Here is a 14,576-nt window from a genome sequence, read left to right as displayed (position 1 = left end):
TAACTCGGGATCACTCCCCTGACTGATGATGCTGGTGAGACTTGAACCCCTGGTCCCCCGGCAGCTTCCTGTAGGGAGATAGAGGGACAAGATGGGTGTACTGTGGACCCAGGGCAGGGATCTGGCAAGCGGCCTGGGTTCTCCACTCTCTCAGGCTTCCAGTACCTCCCTTTGCCTATAGCCTGAGTATGAAGTCGTGGGGCAGTGCTGTTGTGTGGGTTGAACTAGGTCACCCATGTGCGTGGACCTGGCACTGTGCCTGGCACTTGAAGGGCATCTGACATTCCCTGCCTTTTATGACTCCTGCTGGACTTCTGAGTGGTCCCCAGATCCCCTACTCAGTGCTGTTGTTCCAAATGGCAGTGTGGTCTCTGGCCACACTTCGGCCAGAGGAGTCTTACGCTCCCAGAGGAAGAAACGGGGAGAAGCTGAGGAACCTTTCTGGTTCTTCCAGGAAGAACACACACCTGAAGGCGCAGATGGTACCTCATGTGATGTCAGCCCCTGATCACATTTTGTGAACTTCCCTTCCCTCCTCACCACATCCTCCTGGGGTTTTCAATGTCAGAGCTCAATGGAAGGTGCAGGCTGGAGTTAAATATAGAAAGGCACCTACTCATGGTGAAATGCGTGGGCCGAGCCTTGGGTGAGGGGGCGTAAGCACCTGCTAAATTTAGCGACCTTACTTCCTCTCCTGGCCCCTTAGGTGCCATTATGCAAACAACAGTGCTTGTCAGTTTCCCTCTGAGGAAGCCTTCAAGGGGGGGGAAGAGGAGAACTTGGACATGAAGCCCCCCAGTTAATCACAGCCCTCACCCCTGGAAGGTCCCATCGGTTGTCACTTTAACCCTGCAGCTGTTCTGAGAGCTAGCATGGAGGTTGTTGCTGAACTCACTTTACAAGTGAAGACACTGAGCCCCGAGAGGCTGAGGGACTTGCCCAACATCATCTCGGGGCAGAGCCCAGACATAAGCTCAGGGTTTCACGCTGACTCCCGTATCAGTTCCTGAGAACCCAGCACAGCAGTGCTCTGGGCTTGGTAGCCCTACAGCCAATAAATAGCACCCAGTCTCCCCAGGGTACTGAGCGGATCGTTAACTGCAGATAGAAAGCCTACACCCTAAAGGCCATGACCCACGAGGAGCCCAAGGCTTGCCACTCAAAGTGTGGCCGCAGCCTTGTAGCACTGGCCTCATCTGGGAGCCTAGGAATGGAGAGACCCAGGGCCGTCTGAGACCCGCTGACTCAAATTCCATATTTTAATAAGGTTCCCAGGTGACTGGTGTGCAAATTCAACCTTGCAAAGCACTGGACTAATACGGTGAGTGGTGCTCAGCTGGAGTCAGTTCATGGAATCCTGGACTCCAGAAATTTGTTCTTTTACTCCCTCATTTACTGATTGACTTCCGCATTTGAGGTCTCATGCTTGAATCTGAGACAGAAAATAGCTCTCACATTTATAAGCAGTTGCTCTGTGTCTGGCAAAACGGCTTAGATTTATTGGTTTGTTTTTTTTTCAGTTTCACTACTCTTTATTTTTTTAATAATATTTTTTATTATGTTATGTTAGTCACCATACAGTACATCCCTAGTTTTTGATGTAAAGTTCCATGATTCATTACTTGCGTATAACCCCCAGTGCGCCATGCAATACGGGCCCTCCTTACTACCCATCACCGGCCCATCCCATTGAGATATCATTAACCTGTAGCATTATATTAGTTTCGGGTGTGCAACATAATGATTCAATACTCGTGTGTATTGTGAAATGATCCCCACAGTACGTCTAGTTAACATTCCTCACCGCATATGGCTACAGTTTTTTCTCTTGTGATGAGATCTGTTGAGATCTATGAGATCTTAAGATCCATCCTCTTAGCAACATGGTATTATTAACTGTAGTCAGTGTGCTGTACATTGCATCCCTAGGACTTACTTATTTTATAACTAGAAGTTTGCATCTTTTGACCACTTTTGCCCAGTTTGTCCATCCCCTGCCTCTGGTGACCGCCAGTCTGTTCTCTGGATCTATGAGTTCAGTTTTTGTGTTTTGTTTTGTTTAGACTCCACATATAAGTGAGATCATATGGTATTTGTCTTTCTTTGTCTGACTTACTTCACTTCCCACAATCCTCAGGTTCTGTCTATATCATTGAAATGGCAACATTCCCTTCTCTTTAAATGGCTAAATAATATCTCACCATATAAACATACCCACGTCTTTATTTGTCCACGGATGAACACTTAGGTTGTTTCCATGTCTTGGTTTTTGTAAATAATGCTGCACCGAGCATCAGGGTGCATAGATCTTTTTGAGTTAGTATTTTCATTTTCTGCAGTTAAATAACCCAAGAGTAGAATTGCTGGATCATAGGGTAGTTCTAATTTTAATTTTTTGAGGGACGTCCATACTGTTTCCCAGAGCGGCTGCAGCAACTTACACTCCCTCCAAGGATCCACAAGTGTTCCCTTTCTTCCACCTCCTCACCAGCGCTTGTTGTTTCTCGTATTCGTTTGTCTAATGATTGAGATGACCCTATGAGGTAGATGGGGGAGCAGGAGGCTCTAGACAACATCCTCAAGGTCATGGTGCTTAGCAAGTGGCAGGGCCAGTGTCTGCCCAGAACCTGGCTCTTCACTGGGAGGCTCAGCCACCCCTAAGGACTAGAGGCAAGGAAGAGCCCCTCAGTGTAGGCCAGAGTCCAGGCTCTAAGCTAGAGAGCCCTTTAGTGAACAGCTGGGGTAGGGTTTTGGTCTAATTTTGGCGTTAAGCCACAGAGACATTGACTCGAATAAGACCTCTTCAAGTTCTACGAGAGCCAGAGCTGCTCTGGTTGGACGGATGTGTCACCCTCACCCTGTCCCCAGCCACCACGCTTCCCTGTGCCCTCTGGAGCTCCCTAGGCACAGGCTGAAAGTCACTTGCTAGTGCTTCATTTTGTAGATGGGGAACAGGAGCCAGAGAGATGAGATACCTTGTCCAAGGTCACATAAGGACAAAGTGGGTTAGGGCTGTGTGGGCCAAAGTTGAGCTATGTGTCACTGAGAGGCCATTGTATCCCTGAGAGCACGAGACGGACTTCTATCTATCAATTCTTTTTTTTTTTTTAAGATTTTTAAAAATTTATTTATCTGAGAGAGATCACGAACAGCGGGGAGGGATAGAGGGAGAAGCAGACTCCCCACTGAGCAGGGAGCCTGATGCAGGGCTCGATCCCAGGACCTTGGCATCATGACCGGAGCCAAAGGCAGACACTCAACAGACTGAGCCACCCAGGTGCCCTCCGACTGACTATAATGACATTCCATGGGGAAATCACTGCATCATAGCATTGCACTGACAGCTACAGGCGCTCTCTCCAAAATTATTCTCATTTGTCTCTCTCTCTCTGTCTCTCTGTCTCTCTCTCTCTCTCTCTCTCACACACACACACACACACACACATAGAGGCACACGCTGTGTCACAAGGTTTAATAGAGTTCAGAAAGCCACCAGAGTCCAGTAGAAACTTGAAACGCTCAGGTCAGGAATCCTTCTCTGGGTTTTCACCTTTGCTAAAACATGCCAGGTGGAAGAGGAAAGGGCTCAGATAAGGGTTGGGTAAATGGCCATCCATGGATGATGGAGGTGACCCACCACGACTGGGAGGGTTGAATGGGAAGTCACATATTTCAACATCTTTTTACACCCACACCTTCCAGTGGGTGACATTCACTGTCTAGAACTTGATGGAAGACAAGAAGGAGTCCATGTTGTGGCTGAAAAGAGAGACTCCTCATTCTGTCTGTAGCCTGAACAGGGAAGAGAAGGGCACGCGTATGTTGGCTGGGGCCGCATCACCTTGCAGCCAACATCAGGCCTCGTGGATTGCTCCTGTCTTGGGTCTCTGCCAAGAGAAGAACTGCCATGCTCTGAGCTGGGTTGGGGGCTGGGCACACCCTCTCTGATGCCCCTGCATGCATCAGGCTACAAAGATTCCATGGCAGGCAGTATCCCCATTTTACAGAGAAGGAAATGCAAGTCTTAGAGAGGCTAAGCCCGGCTCAAAGGACCCAGCAGGTAGGGGTGGAGGCCATGTGGCATTTAGGTTAGGGACCCTGGCTCAGTAGGGGTCTACTGGACCCCAAGCATGTAGCAGGCCAGCTCTGGGACCAGCTGCATGACCTCTCAGCTTGCGTCTCTGTCCTATGGTGGTGACTGTGACAGCATCAATGCCACAGAGCTAGTGTGAAGATTCACATAACTGAAGCACTTAGGATAGCACCTGGCAGGTAACAAGCACTCGGTAAATGCCAACCATCTTTATCACAGTCGCTGTGGTGCAGCTGCTCCTGCTGGTGTTAAAGTCTGTCTTGAAACATTACCTTCCTGATAGTTTTTTTTTGTAGGGGGATGGTTTCCTATTCAACAGCTGAAGGAAGTGAGGCAGAGAGAGGGGGAATGGTCACGATCAGGGACAAAGCAAAGATACGTTCAGCTTTGGTGTGTTGTTTTTCCATAAAGCTAGTGCTTCTGGTCCCCTGCCTGGCCCCTGGTGCCTTCATTTGCTCTCCCTGAAACAGAGGGCCCCTTGGCCTCCCCCAGAGGAATGTAAGGTCAGTATGCTGAGGTCTTAGCATCCAGCCAGCTTTTCCAAAGATTCTGACTTCGAACTAGATTCCCACCTTGCATTTGAGGCCAATATCACCCTGCATTCTGCATTTGTTAAGTGCCAACTCCATGCCAGGCACTCGGGACAAAAAGATAAATAACATATGCATAGAAGCCATGCTCCTGCCCTGGCCCCAACCTCAACAATGGAACGTCCTTCCATTGTGGCCTTAATCTCTGTATTGATGACATGCTCGGTCCTCTGGGTCTGTGTGTCCTCCTCACCAGTGGTCTTCTTTCATCTGATTACTTCCTTAAGATGAGCAATTGCTTCTGGGTAGGATCATTGGAACAGGGGAAATGGTGCCTTGTTAAGACTTTTGGTCCATGTTCTTAGTTAGTCCTTAGAAAGGTAACATCCACCTGGGTGGCTCAGTTGGTTAAATTGTTGGCTTTTGATTTCAGCTCACGTCATGATCTCAGGGTTCTGGGATTGAGCCCCACGTCGGGCTCTGCATTCAGTGGGGAATCTCCTTGGGGATTCTCTCTCTCCTTTTGCCCCTGTACCGACTCACACTAAAATAAATAAATCTTAAAAAAAAAAGAAAGATACTATCTTAAACATGTTCACTTCAGCATTGTTTACTGTATACCTAACCAGTCTATCAGTAAGGGTTGGTTTATATAAAATGTGATCAATCTGCACCACGCAGTACCACGTGGCTATTAAAGGTGGTGACATGTGTGGACATTCGACAGCTCGAAAAGGCACTGATAATATATGGATAAATGAAAAATGCTGCACATCTAATAGACATATAATATAAAACCAAGTTGCATCTGTGCATAGAAAAGGGTCTACCAGAAAGGACAACACATGTGAGCAATGGAAATTTGCTTTCTTTTTAAACTTTCTGAAATATTATCAATAGATAGCTATCTTTATAATCAGAAAAAACATGAATGCCTTCCTCATCCTCCTGCCAGAAATGTAGGTGGGAGTTGCCAGTAACCTTGGAGGTGGGCAGGTGCCAGACCAGGTCCTGGGCACCTCGTGCAACCTAGCACACAGTGCAGGCTGCTGGGCCCAGGTCCGGGGGTGGAGGTGGCCTGCCTCCGCGCCTCTTGGCTCTGACGGGCCCAGCATGCGCTCAGTATCGGAAGTCTTGCTGGCCCAGGCCCCCCACCCCTTCTTTGGCTGGTTCTCATGAGCAGGGCTGACAGCTCAGGAGCAGGAGACTCTGCAGTCTGCCCATCACAGACTAGCTACCTCTCTTACTCCCTTCCCTTCTCTTCTTCCACGGCAAGAGTTGGGCCTTTAACTCAGACAGACCTGAGCTCACATCCTGTTGCTGCCTCTGACAGACTGCAGTCCTCAGTTTCCTCATCTGTAAAATGGGAGTCATAGCGCCCATTTTGTAGAGATGAGGCATAATTTAGTGTTTCACGTGCCCCTTGGCCCATGGCCCCCCTGACCTGTGCATGCTGGCCCTGCCTGACTTTCTCACTCCCTGGTCTGTGTCTGTGGATAAATGCCCTGCCTCCATTAGCTGATTGTTGAGACTGGCCCCTGGATGGGGACCCATCCAGCCCTCCCTGTGCTCAGACCGTGCTTGCCAGGCGCTGAGATGCAGTGCTGGCCTGGAGGTCAGGCTGGCATGCTGTGACAAGGGGATGGGCGGGTGGGCAGGGCACAGACATTGTCTGCTGCTGATCAGGCTGAGTTGGCTTAGCTAAGTGCCATCACCCCCCGGGGATGTGGCTCCCCACAACAGACCATTTGTGAGTCACAGCAACCTAGGGACAGATGTCCTGAGTCAGCAGCCACCGCAGACCAATTGGGACCTACCACCACGGACACGGGCATAAGTAACATAAGCCCATTCGGCTCTTTTTATCGGGAGGAGTGTGACAGGGAGGTCGGGATGGGGAGGGGAGCGAGTCCCATTGCCCTTGCCTCCCACAGCCAAGCAGAGAACAGAGTGAGGGCTTCAGAGACATTGTCCTGGGGCCATTTCCTCAGCAAATATGTCACCATGCGAAGTCCCTGGTTTCTAATCTGAATACGGGGTTGATGGAAAGTTGGCGTGAGAAGTAAATGGATAATGGATGTGAGGTGATTAGTAGAGGCCCAGGCATTTGGTACTCATTATTACTGTTGTTTTTATGGGAGATAATTTTTGTCTAAATACAATTAGTGGTTTATAATCTATGGCCCTTTTTACTGCATTTGCCACAGAGAGAGACCGTGGAGCCGACAGGCAGTATATCAATTTATTTATTTAGAACAGGAACAGAATGGGTGGTGTAGCCACCTCAAATATGCTGTTTAGGGCCAGAAAGGGCCTTAGAATCATCTAGGTGGGGGCATCCCCTCGTTCTTGGTGACCTCTCCACCCATTTATTCACCGTTCATTCTTCTATGCATCCGACAGGTATCGACTGAGGGTTATTAGGTGCCGCACACCTTGCTAGGCACCCAAGACCCCAGAAGCTGCTGGCACTTGTTAAAGCCCTGGCTGGGAGGCCTGTGACATGGTGGCCACATCCTCCTTCTCAGGGAGTTTGCTGTAGTCTTTCCAGGAAAAAGAGGAGAGCCTCTGGCCAGAACATTCTTCCCATATCCCCACACCTGCACGCCCAGTCCAGTTCAGGCTTTTAGTTACCCGCACCGTCCTGCCCTTCACTGGGGTCTTCCGAGACCTGAGCTGCGCGGCACGGTGGGACCGGTGGGACCGAGAGCCACAGTGGCCCCTCCCCGTGTTTGAGGAAAGACACGTGGCGTGTCCACAGCTAGGGGTGACTGGAACCCCGGGGCAGGGGTTTCTTCTGCTCTCTGCTTCTCGAGTGTAGTGCCCATGTCCGTGCAGAGGGCCAGAGGCCTTGGGTGCTACAGCCTAGGTTTGACTCGTCTTCCAGCTGAAGAAATAAAAACGCGTCTCTTTTATCCCGTGGATAGATTCATGCATAGATTGCAGAGTAGAATTTTACACGGGCGTGGATTTTAAAGATAAAACAAGAGACTTGTGGGGACTGCTTTGGGTGATGTCCCTGGACCTCCCTGAGGGAAACCTGTCAGTGTCCTCCCTCCCCTCCCCCTGGGGTTGCCTTCATGGAAAAGTTTGAGAACTTCACCACGGTGGTATCCAGAGGACGGCATCCCCCTGTGCTTCACCTCCTCAGCTGGGAGGAACATGGAGACAGGCTGAAGTGTCTCATGCCCGACTTAAGTCAGACTTATGGAAGAGTTTTCTAACCCATGAGGTTATGAGAGGATCAAAGGAAATCAGTGTCTCTGGGTCCTGTGGGCCGGAAGTCCGCAGACAGGAGAAACTAAGGGAAAGGGAGCATCTTCCCCTTTGGTGGTGCTGGGGCCCCAGCTTTTGTCCAGAGCTCAGCACCTTCCAGAACCATGATTCATGAGACTCTGGCTGATGGTGAAGCTCTTCTGAGAGCCACACTGCTGGCTCCTTCGCTTCCTTCGGTCCTCTGCTTGTATGGCACCTGATCAGAGAGACGCCCCCTGCACCTTGCCTTTTACCCCATCATCCCCAAACAAAGCTTGGCTTGCTAAACAGCACTTGGCAGCACCTGACAGGTTAGATAGGTATGTGTTAGGATGTAAACTCCACTTCTCTTCACTTCTGGAAGGAACACACCCTATGGAACCATGCTTAACCAGAAACTCACTGACCAATACCATCTAGTGAACAGAATTTGCAGGAAAACAAACAAAAAATCAAACAAACAGGAAAACCCAGCTAAATTCAAGAACATAAGTTCCTACTGGATATTTAACCCTCAAAACATAGCTTCTGAAGAGTGTCAGGAACTCAGCTACATTTGATATAACCTTCTAAAGTTTCTGCATCCTGCCCTTCTGGCCAGCACCCCCAGATCATGGTCTTATTTGGTACATGGATATCTCCCCAAAGATTGGAGCCTCCAGTATCAGGGACCTGGTTTGATTCATTCTTCCCCTGTATGCAGTAGGCACTGAGCAAAATTCTGTGGCATAATTTTAAAAGTGTGGCTGGCCTCTGAGCCAGAAGTATTCTATGTGTTACCAAGGAGGAGAGGAGACCAAGGATAGGAAAATGTTCGACAAGAGTTGGAATAGAGTTTTCTGGTTAATCCATTCTTTCTTGGAACATTCAGGAAGTCCCTCCCTTCACCTCTTTCCCCTCTCATTTCCCAAACACTCAGCTTGATCAGGTGTGTCCCCATTCACATGAAGATGCCTGATTGCATAGATGAAAAGTAGGGTAGGGGATGCATTCAGGTATCTGCCAAGGCCTGCTGAGGGCCAGAGTCCCCCTTTTCCAGGAACAGAGAGGCGTGAGGAGGACCCTCCCCACATTCTGGTAGGGGAGAAGAGAAAAACCTTTATGAGTAGATAGTATTCACCAGTTAAGGACAGCTACGAGCGCCCAGAGGTCATGTCCAGCGGGCTCAGGAAGGATGGAACTGCACATGCAGAGAGGGGCAGCTGTTCCTGTAGCCTCTCTCCTTATCCTGTGGTATGGAGCTGCTCAGAAAACACTGGTTGTAATTGAAATTGATGTGTTTCACCAAACGCCTACTCATCAATCATGGACTCAACACATACCATTGATTCATTCATTGGTCCATTCATCCAGTGCCTGCCATATGTTGGGCCCTGTCCTAGGTGCTGGAGATTTGTCAAGGTCCTTCCCTGCTCTTACAGAGCTTACGTGGCCAGGGACAGTAAACAAGTCATAGCTCACATATGGTGGACATCTCCCCTGTGCCAGGTCCTGATGAGGCACTTTTCACGCAGAGTTCCTGTGTAGGGGTGCATTCTGAGGGGCAATTCTTTGTTGGGCAGGATGTATGGCATGTTGCAAAGATTTCGTATCTCTGGTTCCTGCACCCTGCTATCAGTGGGACCCATCTCCATGGCCTTTCCCAGTCACTGGCACGCCCCAAATACCCACTCACAGTTAAAAATGCCCCATCAGGATGTGGTACTGCGCTCCCCATTAGAAATATGCCATGATGTCATTTAATCCTCACAACAACTCACGAAATTGGTTCTGCTACGAATCCTCATTTTACGGATAGTGAAGCTGAGCCACAGAGATGTTTGGCAACTTCTTCCAGGCCACACAGTTGGAGTGATGGATTTGAACCCCAGGAGCCTGGCTTCAGGGACTGCACTGAGCCTGGCTCTTCACTCTTCTTCCCTGTAGCCTCTCAAGAAAACACAGTAACTGGAAACTCTAGTCTGTGAGAGAAGCTGTGCTGAAAATAAATGAAGATGTTGTGAGAGAGGGAGGAAGTGTTTCCTCTGTGTAAAACATCCCTACTGACCCAACAGGGAGAAAAACGAGTGTGACGAGAATCGACTGCAGGGCCCCCACCCCCACCCCAGTGCTTTGCACACAAGCAGTCGGGACACCCCATTAAAACGGGGAGGGCAGTATGTGTGCGCACATAAGTGATATGGCCTTTAGCGAAGCCCTCTGCCATGCTGTCATGAAAACCACTCTTTCGCAGAAGGCAGCCCTCTTTCTCTCTCCATGTACAACCAGTGGAAAAGTAACTGTTGGTTTCCTGTGGTGTGGGTCCAGCTGACAGCAGTGGGGTATGTGGACCTTTGACATTGACGTTTAGAGCCCCCACTTGTTTGGCCTATAGTAGGTATTCAGACATTGGCTGGAGGGATGGAGGGATGGATGGAAGGAGGGATGGAGGAGGGAGGGAGGGAGGGCTGGCTGGCTGGCTGACTGGACAGATAAGTTCTGGTGCCCCACATGGAACTTCTGGGTGCAGAGCCCAGATACATTCAGGGACCAGATTAAGATGGTATAGAATTAAGGGCTAAGTTACCAGTCAAGATCAGTTCTAGGAAGCATTTGTTTATCTTCACTCAAATCAAGTCAAGAATAAGGACAAGATTTTCTATCGTTTTTCCTGACGCACTACCGCAAGCGAACGCCCCAATCCTCAGTCCTCATAGTACATCTCAGCCAGTTGAGCCCCTCGTGTGTCTGGCATTCAACAGACATTATGGTTTTAGTCTTCACTTGACAAGTCGGGAAGACAGAGCAGAGCAGCCGGTGGTTGAGCTGGAAATCGAAGCCAGGACTGTCATTTCTACAGCCTTGTCTCCTCCCCAGCACACACAGCAAAGTAGTTGTGAGCAGCTGTGGCCTCACTGTGACTCTCCTATGTTGTGGGTTCTCTTGAGGTGTGACGGAGGGCTTGGCAAGAGACCCCAGGTCAAGGGGACAGGAGCGAGGATTAAAGAGGAAGGAGCCTGGGTTTGTTTCCACTGGGGAGCCCAGGGAGGGTGGCTGGGTCAGCAGCGGGGCTTGTTAGTCACTGAGGCGAGGGCGGCTAGAAGGGCGCGGAGTGAGCAAACCCCCACCGCGGAAAGATAGCTCGGGACCCAGAATCTTCTGGAGAATGCAGGGGTGGGGAAATGGGTGGGTTCCCCTTCTCCTGCCTCTGGTTTTTCCATGGTCCTCCACTTCTGTCTACCATGTTTTAGCTGGGGGGGGGGGCGTGTGCTCAGGGGAACAAGGAAGAGGGAAAGAGGAGAGATGGCTCGCTGGCTTTTGTTACAGGCAAGCAGAGCTTCGCCCCTACTGCAGCTCCTCCCTGTCCTAGCTGTGTCATCTGGGGTGGGTCGGTTTCCTTCTCCAAGCCTCCGTTTTTGTCTCATGGGGTTATCTTAGAAATTAGGCAAGAAACCGTATGTGACAATGCTTGGCCAGGGCTGGCACGGGGTAGGTGCCCAGGAATTGGCTGCTCTCTTCCCACCCTTCCCCTCCCGGGTGGAGTGTGATGAGAGCAGAGCAAAGAGCCAGCCTCTGGCCAGGCAGGTGCAGAGGGATGGAGCCTTCGTCAGCTGCCCCCACTCCCTTCTGCTTTCCCACGGACCTCGCTGGCTCAGCGAGGGTGCTGCTTTGAGTCACACCACAGTTGTCACAAGTGGCCTCTGAACATGGGCCCGCCAGAAGCCTCAAAGATGCAGAGACCAGGGCCCCGTGAGGCCACAAAGTTTACCTGGTCACACAGCTGGGAACAAATGGTCTAGCGGGGGCCGATGCCGAGGACTGTGGACTCCTCATGCAGTGCTCGGGTCCTGGTCCCTCCTGCCCGTGTGTCTCCTCGGAGTCTGTGTGGCATTGGGCACAGAGGGTGGGCTTCCCAAGTGTTGGGTGTAGGAATCAATGAAGGAGGAAATGTGAGTGTTCCTGGCCCAGGCCTGTGTGATGAGGGGGTGTTTAGGAATCTTTGTAGAACCAACAAACGGATAAAGAGCACCCCCCTCAGAGCCAGGCTCTCTGAACCTGTTGAGTTTTTCCCCTCTTCTCCACCGCAGTTTGCACCCAAACATGCTGTCATGGGCTCACCTGCCGGGACTGGAGAGAGAAGTGGGCAGTGCCATTCCAGAACCTTGCTGAGCTCCCCAAGGTCTGCCCCACTGAGTGCACCCCTCAGATCCCCGGCCACCCACCCCCGTAGCCCCTGTAATCACTTTTTCTGGATGGTCTTGGAGGCAGAGGCTCAGGGCCATGGGGCTGCACCCTCCCAGGGCCCCGTCTTCACCCCGTCTGCTAGCTGGCTGTGTGATTCAATGGACAGAGCCCAGGGGAAGGGGAGCACCTAGGTTTGAGTCATGGACCTGCCACTTCTTAGCAGATCCTTAGGCAAGTACGTATGACCTTAGGCAAGTTATGTTAACACCCTGGTCCCCTTTTGTCATCTCTGGAATGAGGATGGGCTTACACCGTGGTTTGGGTGGGGTAGGGCTGTCGGTGACTGGAGCCTGGGTGGCTGTGATAACGCTCCGGAAGCATTTGCGCTGCGGTCATGTGGGAATGCTTTGCTCCTGCCACTGCGTGGCCAGCGCTCCCTCTTCTGAAGCAGCCTGGGGGGGTGGACTAGAGAGCCTGGACTTGACCTTGGCCTTAAGCAAGTCCCATGGTCTCTGGGAAACTCCTCAGTTTTTCTCGTCTGTAGAGTGGGAGTGATTGGCGTGTCTGCCTGTCCAGGGTCATCTGTGAGCACGTGGGGTAATAGTGGGAGTCTGTGGTTGAGAAGGGCTTTGTAAACATGGGGCGGGTTTGGGTGCAGTTGGGTAGGGTGGGGGAAGGTATAAAGAAGCCCAGACTTCCTTCAAGAGAGGCAGATGGGGGTGGGGGGAACCCCAACTCTCTTGTGAGCTGGGTGACGACGGAGGGCATGTTACTCACCCTCCCGGGCCTTGGTGTTCTCATCTAAGAGTTCCTTTGCCCAGCGCTCCGTAGGCAGTCACTAGGATGGCACTGTCACATGCTTGCTTCCGAATGGCCCGCGGGGACCGGGCCTCCCTCTCTGGGCCACCACCCCGCTGGGACAACAGAGCCTGTCTGACCTCACTTGGCTCCTGCCGAAGTGCTCCCCTGGCTCCCAGTGCTTCTGTGAAACTGCCTGGCTTCCTGGAGTCCCTGGTTGCCGCCGGCTGCTCGGGGCACGTGATCTCCAGCTCCAGATGTCGAAATCCTTCTCCAGGCTGCCCGGAAAGCCCCGGCTGGCTGCGGCCAGGCAGGGGCAGGGGCAGGGAGGGCTCCTTGGGTGTTGGCCCACGGGGCAGCGATTTGGGTTCTGTTTGTAGACATCCCCATTTACTCTATAAGGAGCAGTGGGCAGCTGAGGGACTTTGGGCTTCTGGTGGCTAGGGGATCATTCCAAGCACACTATCATCATACGGACAGTGTGTTTGGGGAACGGTGTGAACTGTTGTGGTTTCATGGCACCGTGGTCCGCTGCAAACGGAGAAATGATGTTGGAATCCACCCTCTTGGGAGTGTGAGTGCTGATGTAGGAGTTTCCTGCTCACAGGTCTCTTGACACGGTGCCCAGGGACAGAGGGGGCAGGGTGACGTGCCTATGAGCGCTTACAGCGTTAGCTCACGTTCTGCCAGGATGGTCGCCCCATTCTGTTGGTAAGGAAACTGAGGCACGGGAAGCGAGTCGACCAACCCAGACAGGGCAGTGCGTGGGCAGCAGACCGTCACTGGAACCCAGGATCCTCTGACCACAGAGCTGCTGGCCTCGGCCTGGGCTTTTTGATGCTTCTCTTCTAGGTCCTGACCCAAGTGCCGGGGGCTGCCCGGCTGTGTAACCTTGAGCCAGTCGCCTGATGTCTCAGGCTCAGTTTCTCTCTCTGTTTTGTGAGAAGATTAGACTAGCTCAGTATTTCTCAAGCCTTTCCACAGAGAGGGTTACATGAATTTCTTGGGGGAGTTTTGTGTTTCTCCTTAAACATTCTCATGACGTTTTATATTCTTCTCCATGATTTTTTCGGTGTGTGTTTTAAAATTGTGTTAATTTTTCTCCCCTAAGTCTCCCAGTAGACTTGAGGCTCTGAGATGAGCCATGTACCCCTGGTACAATGCCAAGGTCCCCACCTGGGTTGAGAGCCTGGGGCATGAGTCATTCCCGAGGGCTGTGATTTCTGGGTACCTGATGCTTGGCCAAGGTCTGTGAGGCTGTGCTGTGCATTTGTGGGTCTCCGGGGACACTGTAACAGCGTTGGAAGTCCCTTCTCCTGCCCCACACCTGCTTGCAGTGCATACCCTTTCTTGTCCCTCCTTCCCGGGACAAAGGCCTGGGGCAGGCATGCTCCAAATTGGTCATTCCTCCCTTGGTAGCAGACGACTCAGGCCAGGACCAGAGCAGGGTGGAAGGGGGCCCTGCTCTCCCAAGAGCTGGCCACACTCAGTTTGAGTCTCTGTGTTACCAGCTGTGGCCTTGGGCAAGTCACACGCCTGGGCTTTCTGGTCCTTTATAGACATGGGCACAGACCTGGGTCCTGTGTCACAGGATTCCAGTGACAGGGAAGAGAGCAGGGGTAGAAGAGATCCCGCCACGGGGCCTGGCATGAGGGAGGAGCCAGGAGAGGTGAGAGATCCCTGCTGTATTTTAGGACCACAGAGTTTCAAAAATCTGTAAGCCACTTTCCCATATG

The 14,576-nt window shown here is 51.5% G+C and overlaps 1 protein-coding gene and 1 long non-coding RNA gene across 7 annotated transcripts in view; one reads left to right on the top strand and one right to left on the bottom strand.

The window, feature by feature from the left end:
• The window catches only part of HIVEP3 (HIVEP zinc finger 3), a 376,034-nt gene that overhangs the window by 166,633 nt on the left and 194,825 nt on the right, over positions 1-14,576 (top strand). The gene's annotated exons all lie outside the window — the stretch shown is intronic.
• Positions 6,852-13,117, bottom strand: LOC117797913. Its single transcript, XR_004622740.1, has 3 exons — positions 12,820-13,117; positions 11,627-11,828; positions 6,852-9,856 (listed from the first exon to the last, which is right to left on the bottom strand). It is a non-coding gene; the product is annotated as an uncharacterized LOC117797913 (long non-coding RNA).

This window comes from Ailuropoda melanoleuca, chromosome 2, assembly GCF_002007445.2.
Source record: "Ailuropoda melanoleuca isolate Jingjing chromosome 2, ASM200744v2, whole genome shotgun sequence".
In the NCBI taxonomy this organism is placed as follows: domain Eukaryota; kingdom Metazoa; phylum Chordata; class Mammalia; order Carnivora; family Ursidae; genus Ailuropoda; species Ailuropoda melanoleuca.
The sequence above is the reverse complement of the archived record's forward strand: the minus strand, read 5'-3'. Positions and strand labels throughout refer to the sequence as shown.